This window comes from Rhinopithecus roxellana, chromosome 11, assembly GCF_007565055.1.
Source record: "Rhinopithecus roxellana isolate Shanxi Qingling chromosome 11, ASM756505v1, whole genome shotgun sequence".
Lineage (NCBI taxonomy): Eukaryota > Metazoa > Chordata > Mammalia > Primates > Cercopithecidae > Rhinopithecus > Rhinopithecus roxellana.
In genome coordinates this window covers 75228631-75241340 of record NC_044559.1, presented here as the reverse complement: position 1 = coordinate 75241340, position 12710 = coordinate 75228631, and the positions used below count along the sequence as shown (strand labels likewise).

Genomic DNA, 12710 nt, shown 5'->3' with positions numbered 1-12710 from the left:
ATATTTTGTGTGTTTATGCTCTTTCAGTATTAGAAATATAAAGATCTTCTAGCAAAAAGGAAACTTTTTCTGTAGGATATTCTGTCCCTTTCAGTTGAAAATGTTTTCTTTAGACATGTTTTTGAATGATGAACACTTAAGTTTATATGGTGCTATTTGGGTTTTCAAAAAAAAAATTAAAAATAATTTAAAATATTTTATCAATAGATGTAGAGTTTAAAATAGACATGTTTTAAAAAGTCCAATAGTGAAAAAAGGTTTTATAACAAAATATAGTGAGTAGTTTTTGTCTCACCACTTCCCATTCTCTCTAGTCCTCTCCCTAGAGGATACAGGGTAGATAACAGTTAATTTTTTATTAACTGTTAATAATTTAACAGTTAATAAGCTACTTCTTCTTAAGCTATTTCTTCTGGCATCAACCTATCTGTGTATTTAAAAGTAATGTATGTACAATGCTATCTTTTGATTTACCAGTTTTTTTCATTATATGTGGAGTTTCTATTATGGTAGAGAAAGTTTTAGTGTTATTAAATACCATCTCCACTACTGCTTCTCCCTAGCTTCTTAATTTAGTTCTATTAAAATATTTGGTTAAGTCTAATAATGTTATGTTTACATTACTATGCCTGTGCAAATTTTACTTGCTGATAGTGTCTTAAATAGCCCCTCGGTGCAGTTTTCCACAAGGTCAATCACAGTAATCTGTCAGTTAGAATTTTTTTTTTTTTTAATTCTTGTAAATTTCTCTTCTAGAGACTTCCAGTGTCCTACTATTGAAGCCTACTCTCTCGACCTGCTGCATTGCTCTTTTCCTAGTTTGATTTCCCCTTGTTGTTATCCTTAGATTTTTCTCTGCTGGGTTTGATTCTCCGAATATTGTTAGAACTCCTATCTTCTTTAGGCTTCATTTACCTCTTGCTTAGGTGGAGCACATCCTCTAGTAGTTGTGTTGGATTCAAAAGATGACACCATGCCAGACAGCATGAGGATGACAGCCTTCAGCATGCCTACCCTCTCACATAGCTTCAATCTGGATTGGTTGCTTTCTGCTGCTGGTGCACAGTTATCATCCTAGAGTCCCATTCACTAGTATTCCTTCACTTCTCTCTTGTGTTGGATGTCTTGTTTTCTGTATCTTATCTCTTCTTTGCTTTGGCTTGTTTCCTTGTTTGTTGTCAAAGGATGATGAGACCATCACTATCTAAAATATCTAATCAGGCACAATGTCCCAGAACAAAGCAGATTGCTAGTTTTATATAGTGTTTTGGGGGAGTGTGGTGCTCAGGGATTAGAAAATTTTAAGAGGCAGCAGAAGCAGATTAACATAATCTATAGACAAATGGTTACTTGGGTGAGACCATTGTTGATTGGTTGAGACCATTGTCGATTGGTTGGCATTTGGGTATTTTACTGTAGTGACTTTCTCCCTAACGTTAAATTGGCTGACTTTCAGAAGTAAGGGGCTAAGCTAACACTGATTGGCTTGTAAAAGAAAAGTAAGTTGTTTTTACAATGGAATGGGTATAAGTAGTCCTTGGCAACTTTTTACTATAGTTACAAACAATCAGTCTTTCCTAAATTTGTAAGAACTTTAAAATTCTCAATCTTCTATTAACTTTCTAGGAAAGCGTACATGGTAGGTAATTTTTTGAGCCTTTCCATGTCTGAAAATATTTTTGGTTTCTGTTTTCACATTTGATTAATATAGTTTGGGTGAGTGTAAAATTCTAGATCGGAAATATTTTTCTTTAGAATTTTGAAGGCATAGTTTCTTTTTTCTCCTCATCCTTTATTGCTTTTGAGAAGTCTTAAGCCAATGTGGACTCTCTTCTTTCGTTTGGATCTTTTCACTGGAAACTTGTTAGATCTCTGCTTTGTCCCCAGTGTTCTGAAGTTTCACAATGATGTGCTTTGGTGTGGGTCTGTGTTTATTTTTATCCACTGTCCTGGGTGTTTGTGGGTACCTTTCAATGTAGAACAGTTGGCATTTTTCTGGGACCTGGTGTATGGAATAGGGGTGGGGCAGTAGATTTTAGGTTCAATATGCTTACTTAATGACCCAGTTTTAAAGACCTCTGCACTTCCAGTCAGCCCCTGATCTACAGATGGTCTATTCTACATTTTAGAGATAATCCCAAACTTTTTTTCACAGAGGAGGAGGGGATCTCAGGATCGCTCCTTTCACCCAGTGCCCTCCCTGCATTTAACTTCCAGTTCCAGAGTTGGTATGGCCAGTCCCTGACTCTCACGAGGATTTCTGACTGTAAATTGGGTTGAGTGGCAACTTTCTCTACTGCTGGTTTGGAATTTGGCTTTTTCAGTTCTGCTACACATTGAGCATTCATCAGTACATAACTTCCAAAGTTTTGTTACTTTTTTTTTCTCTTCTCCGCTGTCTATCCGTGTGGATTTATGTTTTAAGACAAAACAAATTGACTTATTTCAGTAGAATTTTTGGAGAGAAGCAAAATTATATGCGTATGTGCATTCCATTCTCTTAACAGAAGAACAGCTATAAGACTAACTGCAATATTCTTTTTTTTGTTTGTTTTTTGAGACAGAGTCTTGCTCTGTCGCCCAGGCTGGAGTGCAGTGGCGTGATCTTGGCTCACTGCAAGCTCCGCCTCCCGGGTTCATGCTCTTCTCCTGCCTCAGCCTCCCGGGTAGCTGGGATTACAGGCGTGCACCACCACACTGGCTAATTTTTTGTATTTTTAGTAGAGACGAGGTTTCACCATGTTAGCCAGGATGATCTTGATCTCCTGACCTCGTGATCTGTGTGCCTCGGCCTCCCAAAGTGCTGGGATTACAGGTGTGAGCCACCGCTCCCGGCCCTAACTGCAATATTCTTATGTGAAATAATATTACAGTAGCATTACATGATTATTATATTTCTGATATGTGAAAGGTAGAGTAACAGAATATGTTGCTCAAATGCAGTAACACTAAACATAGGTCTGCAGAAAGGGCACTGCTACAGAGAATGAATAGTCATACCTTCCTTGATTGTGAGCTATTCCTTTAATTTCTAAAAATCATCATTGGAAAACCCACAAAAATGTTACATCTGTATTATAGGAAAACTAGAATACAGTGATAAACATGAAGAATAAAATAAGAGTCACTTTAATTACACTACCCAGAGCTGCCCACTATTAACAGATTAGTGTATATATTTTTCTAGTCTTTGTTTATGCATTTGCCTATGTATTTGTGGACATATGTTTAAATGGGGCATACTGTATGTATTATTTTGTTCCTTCCCCCATTTTTTCCAACCATAAAAGTATATGGCTCTTGAGTCGAGAATTTTTTTGCACAGAATCCTAGAGATTATATTCTCATTAACAACATCTAACTCCCATTTGCTTGATTGTACATTATGTGCCAAGCACTGTGCTGACTGGCATCTTTGTTTTTCTGTTTAATTTATGTTGACATTATTTCAGACCACAGAAAAATTCCAAGAGTGTATAGAGCGTTCACCCAAATATCCCAAATGTTAACATTTTACTACATTCCCTTTCTTATTTCTCTCTCATGAGAGTAAAATGTAGACTTTACTCCCTTTTATACCTAAATAGTTAAGTGTGCACTTTCTAAAAAACAAGGACATTCTTTTATATAAGTAAGCCACAGGGTAGTTGTCAAAATCAGGAAATTAACGTTGATTTAATGTTAATTATGTAACCTACAGACTTATTCAGATTTTACCCACTGGCCCATTGTACTTTATAGCAAAAGAAAATTCCAGGTCATGAGAGTGCATTTAGTTGTCATGTCTCTAGTTTCCTTTAATCTGGTGCAGTTTCTGTTTTTTTCATGACATTGACTTTTTTTTTTTTTTTTTTTTGGAGATAGAGTCTTACTGTTGTTGCCCAGGCTGGAGTGCAGTGGTGTGATCATGGCTCCCTGCAGCCTTGAACTCCCAGACTCAAGCAATCCTCCTGCCTCAGCCTCCTGAGTAGCTGGCACTACAGGCACCCGCCACCACACCTGGTTAATTTTTTATTTTTTGTAGAGACAGATTCTCCCTGTGTTGCCCAGGCTGGTCTCGAACTCCTGGGCTCAAGTGATCCTCTTGCCTTGGCCTTCCAAAAAGTGTTGGGATTATAGGTGTGAGCCACTGCATCCAGCCGACATTGATATTTCTGAAGAGTGCAAGACAGTTATTTTGTAGAACATGTACAGTTTGGGTTCATCTGATGTTTTCTCATGATTGGATTAAGGTTATTCCTTTTTGGCAGGAGTACCACAAAGTATCGTTATGCTTTTGCATCATATCAGGAGGCACAAGATGGTAATATGATTTTGGATCACTTGATTGTTACTATTTTTCCTTTTGTAATTTTTTTGTGGTAAAATATACATCATTTATTTTTATGTTTTGACCATTTTAAAGTGTATAGCTTAGTGGCATTATATTCTGTTTGTAATTCACATTCACAGTCCCTTTGTAATTTTAAAGTATTTTGTGAAAAAATACATAGAGACTTGGTAAATATCCTGTCACTATTTGAACTTTCACTCACTAATTTTAGTATCCGTTTGTTGTAAACATCTTGTTACTCCTTGAACTTTTGCTCACGAATTTTAGTATCTGTTGGTGATTTCTGCCTAATTTTCATAATGGTTCTTGAGTGGTGATATTCGAATTCCATTATTCCTTCTACACTTACTTATAATAGGACTTTATTTTGACACTGTCCCTGACGTGGCCAGTGGGAGCCCCTTCAGTTCTTTTGACATGCCACTGTCATTCTTGGAGCATGTATTCTAGGCTCATCTTGCACTTTCCCAGCCCCAGCCTTGGAATAAGGAATTTCTTCTCGAAGCCCTGATTCCTTTTAATAATGACTTTAAAAGCCACAGTCTGGACTCTAGATGTCCTGGTTGCGATTGTTATTGCTTCTAGGCCTTCTCAGCTGACATCTAGGAAATAAGTATGTGTGAGAGGAGGGAGTGTGTGTGTTTGTGTGTATGTGCGCACACAGTAGTGTATCTTTATTAAAAGCAATGAGTTTATACAGGTACCTCAGATTCTGACCCAACACTACAGGGTTTATTCTATCCTTTCCTCATTCCATATTTATAGCTCTGATTTCCAACAATGAGAAATTACTCATATTTTTGCTTATTGGTTCAATTCAAGAATATAAGAAAATAGTTTTAAGAATTATTAACTCATACCACCATTTAAAAAGATACCTTGTAAGTAGAATTCAATGTTTGTTTATAGTATTTTTCCTTTAGCCTAAGGACATGTAGTCTAAATCTGTACTGTGTAATAATACGGTAGCTACTAGCCACATGAATAGAGATGTGTTACAAGTATAAAATGTAAATTGGATTTGAAAACTTACTACAAAATAAATATGAAATAGCTCACTGGTATTTTAATAATAGTTTGTGTTGATTATGTGTTGAAATATTTTAAGTGTATTAGATAAAATATATTAATAAAATTAATTTCACTTTAATGTGACTACTAGAAAATGTTAAATTACATATGTGGCTCCATTATATTTCTATTAGAATGTGCTGATATGAAAACCATGTTCGAAAGTTACTTGGATTAATTTTCCTTCTCTAACATTCTTTCTCTCCTCCCTGGGGTTATGTTATTCATTTGAAATACAGTGTACTTCATTTATTTCTATTCGTATTCTGTCTTTTTCACTTGATCCTAATTGATCTTATTTATTCTTCAGTATGTGAAACATCAACATGTTTCCAAAAGTCAGAACTCTACAAAAATGTTTATACTCAGGGCACTGTCACCCATTCCTTCTGCCCTTCTCTAACCTGTCCTCTGTAGGCTACCAGTCTAATGATTCCCCCAGTTATCCTTCATGCATTTTTTTCCCCTCAGGATTGAGGATATAGATGCACATTTTCTTATTTTTCTTTCATTCTTACACAAAAGGTAGCATACTGTAGATACTCTTTTGTACTCTTACGCTCTTTCTAATATTTTGAATTTACAAAAAGTACTACAACCATGTCCATATGTATTTTGGTATGTTGGAGGTGTATTTTGGAGTAAATTTTCAAAATGGAATGGTTGGGCCAGAAGTTAAAAGCATATGTAGTTTTCTTAAATATTGCTAAATGCCTTTCTACAGAGGTTGTACGAATTTGAATTCCCATCAGCAGTGTATGAGAGGGTTAGTTTCCCCACAACCTCATCATCAGAGTGTGTTGGCATGCTTTTAATTTTTGCTAACTTGATAGGTAAGAAATAGTATCAGTATAGTTTTAATGTTTGTTTCTCTTGTTATCAGTGAAGTTGAACATCTTTTCATATGTTTAAGGGTCATTTTTTATCTTTTTGTGTGAAATATATCTTCGTTTTTCCATCAGGTTTTTGGTCCCCTCCCCTTTCTCAATTGTTGGGAGTTTTTAAATATTAGGAATATTAGCTCTTTACTGGTGATGTATGTTACAAATATTTTCTCCCAGTTTGTAGTGTTTATGCGTGGGTATGAATGTTTAGACCTTTATGTAGTCCAGTTTTTGAGTTTTTTGTTTTATCTGAATTTTGGATTAAAATTAGAGGTTTTCCTTGGACCCATGGTAAATAATTCACCTATGTTTTCTTCTAGTACTTCTGTGGTTTTAGTTGTTAATTTGGATCTTTGATCCATTTGGAGGTATGGCTTCTTTAAAAATGAATAAAAAGACCAATTTTGCCCCAGTGTTCTTTTTTTTTTTTTGAGACGGAGTCTGGCTCTGTCACCCAGGCTGGAGTGCAGTGGCCGGATCTCGGCTCACTGCAGGCTCCGCCTCCCGGGCTCAGGCCATTCTCCTGCCTCAGCCTCCCGAGTAGCTGGGACTACAGGCGCCTGCCACCTCGCCTGGCTAGTTTTTTGTATTTTTTTTAGTAGAGATGGGGTTTCACCGTGTTAGCCAGGATGGTCTCAATCTCCTGACCTCGTGATCCGTCTGTCTCAGCCTCCCAAAGTGCTGGGATTACAGGCTTGAGCCACCGCACCCGGCCATCCCAGTGTTCTTTGATATGCTGCCTTTATCATATATGAAATTTCTATTTGGTTTATTTCTGGACTTTCTATTTTCTATACCATTATCACACCGTTTCAATTATAAAGGCTTGATAGTATATCAAGGGCTAGCTTTTTAAATTTTTAGTGTTTTCCTGACTATTCTTGCATGTTTATTTTTCTGTTGAACTTTAGTATCAGCTTGTCTGTCTCAATAAAAAAGCTTGCAGGTATTTTTATTGGGGTTATGTTAAATTTATAAGTTAACATATGGAAAACTGACTTTTTAATGCTGTTATTTCGTGCTGAGATTTCTGTCCAAGAACAAAGAATATCTTTCCATTTGTTCAGATCTACTTTTGTATCTTTCAGGAACGTTTTAAAGTTTTCTTCATATTTAACTCCTTGATAAATTCTCCACTTTTTTTTCAGCTCAATAATACATCTTATAGATCTTTCTTTTGTATATCTACATAGTTTTCTACAGTGTGGATGCACCATAATTTATTTAACCTGGCTGATATGGGTGGACATTAAAGTTGTTTAAAAATTTTCACTATTGCAAACAGTTCTGGAATAAGTAAGTATCCTTGTAGAAGTCTAGTTACTTCCTTATGATAAATTTATCAGAGGAGAATTGCCTCGTCAAAGGTCTTTTGACACATAAAAATTTCTGAAACATATTGTTAACAGCTTTCCATATTAATAAAATGTATACCTCCACTAACACTGTGTTTGAGCCCTATTCTGTTGACATTCAGGAAAACAGAACCTTATTGCTCTTTTTTAATATTTGCCAGTTTGATAGCAAAACAAAGTATGTTTATATTGCATTACTTTGCTAACTGATGAGTTTTATTTTTTATCCATCTGCCATTCAGCTGGCCAGCATATACTCGTTGAGTATCCACCATGTTCCATAAGCTATCCCATGTATTAAAACTGTAATAATGACTAGAAGTTGAACATCTGTTTGTATCTCTCTCTCTCTCTCTCTCTCTCTCTCTCTCTCTCTCTCTCTCTCTGTGTGTGTGTGTGTGTGTGTGTGTGTGTTAGAGATAGGATCTCATTCTGTCACCCAGGTTGGAGTGCAGTGGTGCCATCACAGCTCACTGCAGCCTTGACCTGCTGGGCTCAAGCAATGTTCCCACCTCAGCCTCTTGAGTAGCTGGGAGTACAGGTGCATGCTACCATGCTTGGCTGATTTTTATATTTTTTGTAGAGATGGAGTTTTGCCATGTTGTCGAGGCTGGTGTCGAAATCCTGAGCTCAAGTGGTCTGCCTGCCTTGGCGTCCCACAGTGCTGGGATTACAGTCATGAGCCACCATGCCTGGCGTCTTTTTGTGATTTTTATTATTTTGTGTCTTAATGTCTTTTTGTTTTGTTGACGGTTAGTAGACTTTCCTGTCCTCAGGTCTGAGAATGACAGAAGATGGCATTTCCTTATTCTGTTTGGTTGATGAGCTTCTAAAAAGTGCTTTTGTATGTGTGTCTTCATTGCACATTCTATGGCACATCACTGTGTTAAACGCAGACTTACAAAATGAGTTAATGAAAGTTAAGTGCCTAGACAGGTGTCAAAGAAATAACTGTATATTTTTATAAAAATAACTTTTATTATTACTGTTTTTCAGGTGAGGCTGCTGTCTGTCAGAAAGGAACTTTTATACAGTTTGCCTTCAGAGACAGTCTATCTGCATGTTGTAGAGTTTTATTATTAAGAAAATAAATGTTACTTACATGGTAAGTTGCCTTTACTTATGCATATTTTATAGAAATACTGTCTATTTACTCTAAAGATTTGTTTGCTTGTATTTTGTTTCTTCAGCGTCGTTTTATTTTGTAACTGTCATGTAAAACAAGTTTGAAAGGTGGCAATTTCCTGAAAGGTGTGGGGTCTTTTGAAGATTTTCTTCTGTTTACTATCTGTCTTAATTTTATTGTTTATAGTAGAGAGGAGAACAGGGGCTGTTTAAATATTGGGATTAGTTTTCAAAGTTGGATCACTAGCTTTGGTCTGTCTCTTTCCACTGTAACAGCTGAGAATTAACATCCTTCTTGTCAAGCCCTGGCATCACTATAATTCATATAGTGAGCAGCAAAGATGCAGTGTTATTTTAAGGGTTTGATTAACTGATTCAGGAAGAATAGGTGGTCATTTAAATAGTAAAGTATAAAACAGAATGAATAATTTTATTAAATTACTTAGAAATGAAAAAAGATAACTGATTTTAATTTTTAAATATTATCCTATAGGTATTTGTTGTCAGTTAAAAAATTTTTTTTTTCAGGGAAAATTTAGTAAGTTGATGTGACCTGCTGTTTTGTGAGAGGTTTTCTTACATCCTCTGATGATCTTTTGAGTATATTCCAACTTCTGACTCTCCTGTGTGGCCAGTGACAATGGGCCAGCCGATGCGTAGGGTGATAGCTTTAGTGGTAACCAGAGGGTTGGTCACAGCAACTGTCAGAAGATAAATATACTCATGTGCTGCTGACGCACGTTGCAAAAATTGGATGGAAAGTATGACATGATACTGGTGATTTGCCGAATTTTCTCTCAAATAGTTTTGTGCAGCTAAACACAGTGAGACATAAATGTTGATGTTGAGAGCTGAGTTCAAACCAAGTAGTCTCAAATAGAATCCAAGGATGAGGAGCTATAGGCACTGAAAAAAGAGAGGAACAATATTATCCTTAGATTTGTTTTTTCTTAGTCTTTTTGCTTTTGTTAGCATCAGAAAACTGTCTTAGGTATTTCTGGATGTTTTGCATGGCTCATGTGAGTAGAAACATAGGATTTCGTTGTACATGACTGAAAAGGCCTGCATCTCAGAGCAAATCAAAGTGAGTTTTAATCTTGGTTATTTGAAATCTCCTTGTACCTGTCTTATTAGGAGTATTTTTTTTTTTTTAAGAAGAAACTAATTTGCAGTTGGCTATAAAGAGTGACATTGTGTCTGGGAAAATGCTGTACTAACACACTGTGCTGTCCCACAAGAGTACTTCTCAAGTCCCCAAACGCAGTGCTGACAATCTGTGACAGCCTGTGAATTGTTGGGCAGCAGTTGGGGAAGATGGACAGCAGAGTGAGGTGGTTGTGTGTAAGTTAGAGGAGGTGGGGAGGGGAAGAAGTAAGAGAAGAGCAGAGCAGCTTCTAAGTTTTGTGGGCAATTTGAATGGAAGGTGTTTTAGTTGTTGTGTTCTGCTAATACAGCTGTGAAATAAACAGCTAGAGGGTGGGGTAGAAATAGTGTATTTCACCTTTCCTTTCAAGGTATTATTGATTCTGTCATCAAAACTGTAAGGTTGCCTGGGCATGGCAACTCACCCCCGTAATCCCAGCACTTTGGGGGGCCCAGGTGGGCAGATTACTTGAGTTCAGGAGTTCGAGACCAGCCTGGCCAGCAGAGGGAAACCCCATCTCTACTATAAATATAAAAAATTAGCTGGGCATGGTGATATACGCCTGTAATCCCAGCTATTCTGGAGGCTGAGGCGTGAGAATTGTTTGAGCCAGGCAGGCGGAAGTTGCAGTGAGCTGAGATTGCGCCAGTGCACTTCCAGCCTGGGTGACGGAATGAGACTCTGTCTCAAAACATCAAATAACAAAAAACCCTGTAAGGTTCTGTGATCTATTGATGAGAGTATGGGTTGGATTGAATTAAAACTTTTGAGGAGACTAGAAATATCACATCATACCAGGAAATGAAACTATGAAGGAGGTAAGGGTAATGGGGATAGGGCGTATCTTTTCCAGGAATTATTATAGTAGTAGTAAGGCCAGTTACCATAGCTAGATCCACAAGGGCTAGGCCTTTATCTCAGACAAATGTACAGCTTGTTATTTATTTATTTGATTGATTTGATACATATACTATCAGCTGTTACTGTTTCTATAGCAAGCATTGTCAGACATCAAAGACAGGAATTTCTGGATATATATATTTGGATTGTGGAGTAGAATTTAATGTGGGCAAGTTATGGTTCAATTCTTTCTTTCAGTATGAGAGTAGTTATACAAAGTAAATAGCTTTGCTACAATGAACCTTTGGCTGTAGCCAGACTAATATTGGGGACTGAATGTTTGTGTTCCCCCTAAACTCATATGTTGAAATCTAGTCCCCAGTGTCATGGTGTTGGAGATGGGGCCTTCAGGGTGTAATTTAGTCATGAAGGTGGAGCCCTCATGAATGAGATGACTTCCCTTATAGGAAGAAGTCAGGGACCAGGTGCCGTGGCTCACGCCTGTAATTCCAGCACTTTGGGAGGTCAAGGCAGGTGGCTCACCTGAGGTCAGGAGTTCGAAACCAGCCTGACCAGCATGGTGAAACCCCATCCCTATTACATGCAAAAAATTAGCTGGCATGGTGGCACATGCCTGTAATCCCAGCTGCTTCGGAAGCTGAGGCAGGAGAATCACTTAAACCTGGAGGTGGAGCTAATATTGCACCATTGCACTCCAGTCTGGGCAACAAGAGCGAAAACTCTGTCTCAAAAAACAAACAAACAAACAAACCAAGAAGAAGCCAGGGAGCTAGCTTGCTCTATGTTTCTGCTATATGAGAATACAATGGGAAATCAACCTACTACAACCCAGAAGAGGGCGTGCTCCAGAACCAGGCCATGCTGGCACCCTGATCTTGAACTTCTAGCTATTAGAATTGTGAAAAATTTTTGTTGTTTTTAAGCCACCCGGTCTATGGTACTTCGTTATAGCAGCCTGAACTAAGACAACCAGTTTCTGTGAGTCTCCAAAATAACACTTTCCGACTTTTTGCCTTTTCACATGTTGAGTGTGTTCTTTCCACTTGTAATGTCTCCCCTCAGTTCTGTGTCTGAATATCTGCTTCTAAAGGCCTAGCCTCAGTTCCACCCACTTTATGACATTTTCCTCACCCATTCCAAGCCCTTAGTGATATTTTTCTCCTCTGGTTTCTATCATTTACTGCTTTTCTTTTATTTGGCAGTTAGAGACATATGTTCCCTTAAAACAACATGAAAATAGTCTTTCCAATTAGGTAGAGACATCTTAAGGGGAAGCTTCATTTTTACTCTCTTGGCTCACTGCAACCTCTGCCTCCTGGGTTCAAGCAATTCTCCTGCCTCAGCCTCCCGAGTAGCTGGGACTACAGGTGCATGCCACCATGCCCGGCTAATTTTTTGTATTTTTAGTAGAGATGGGATTTCACCGTGTTAGCCAGGATGGTCTCGATCTCCTGACCTCCTGATCTGCCCACCTCAGCCTCCCAAAGTGCTGGGATTACAGGCTTGAGCCACCGCGCCTGGCCCCTACTTTATAATTTCTACTACCCCAGCAGTGATGTCAATACAATATGTGCACTTAATAAATATTTGATGGTAAAAAAAAATGCCATTGCCTATTGTTAGCTTTTACCCATCTTTAAAAATTATCTTTCTCTTTGTATCATAAGAATACTAGATAAGAATTGAGTTTAAATACCTGAGCCATGTTTGTTCAGGAGATGATTCATTTTTGAAAGCCTTCTGTAGCCCTGTGTACAGGCGTTCTGTTCCTTAAAGTAACATTGCTTTGACAATGTTACTGTATTGTAATTATCTTTTATTCTTGAAACTCTAATTAATAAACTTTGAAACTGCATAGAAGAGAAACTCTTAAATTTATTAACTTGCTAATGCTTTTTTTGTCTGAAACTTGCTTTTGGTTTCTCAGTTTCTCACCA

General features: G+C 37.5%; 1 protein-coding gene across 4 annotated transcripts in view; it reads left to right on the top strand.

Annotated features, from left to right (window-relative positions):
• R3HCC1L (R3H domain and coiled-coil containing 1 like) overlaps positions 1 to 12710 on the top strand; it is a 104149-nt gene that overhangs the window by 18774 nt on the left and 72665 nt on the right. For all 4 annotated transcript variants that reach the window (XM_010389537.2, XM_030941145.1, XM_030941147.1 and 1 more), the window contains one exon: positions 8640 to 8748. The gene's annotated coding sequence lies outside the window, so the exon portion shown is untranslated. The remainder of the gene's footprint in view (positions 1 to 8639; positions 8749 to 12710) is intronic.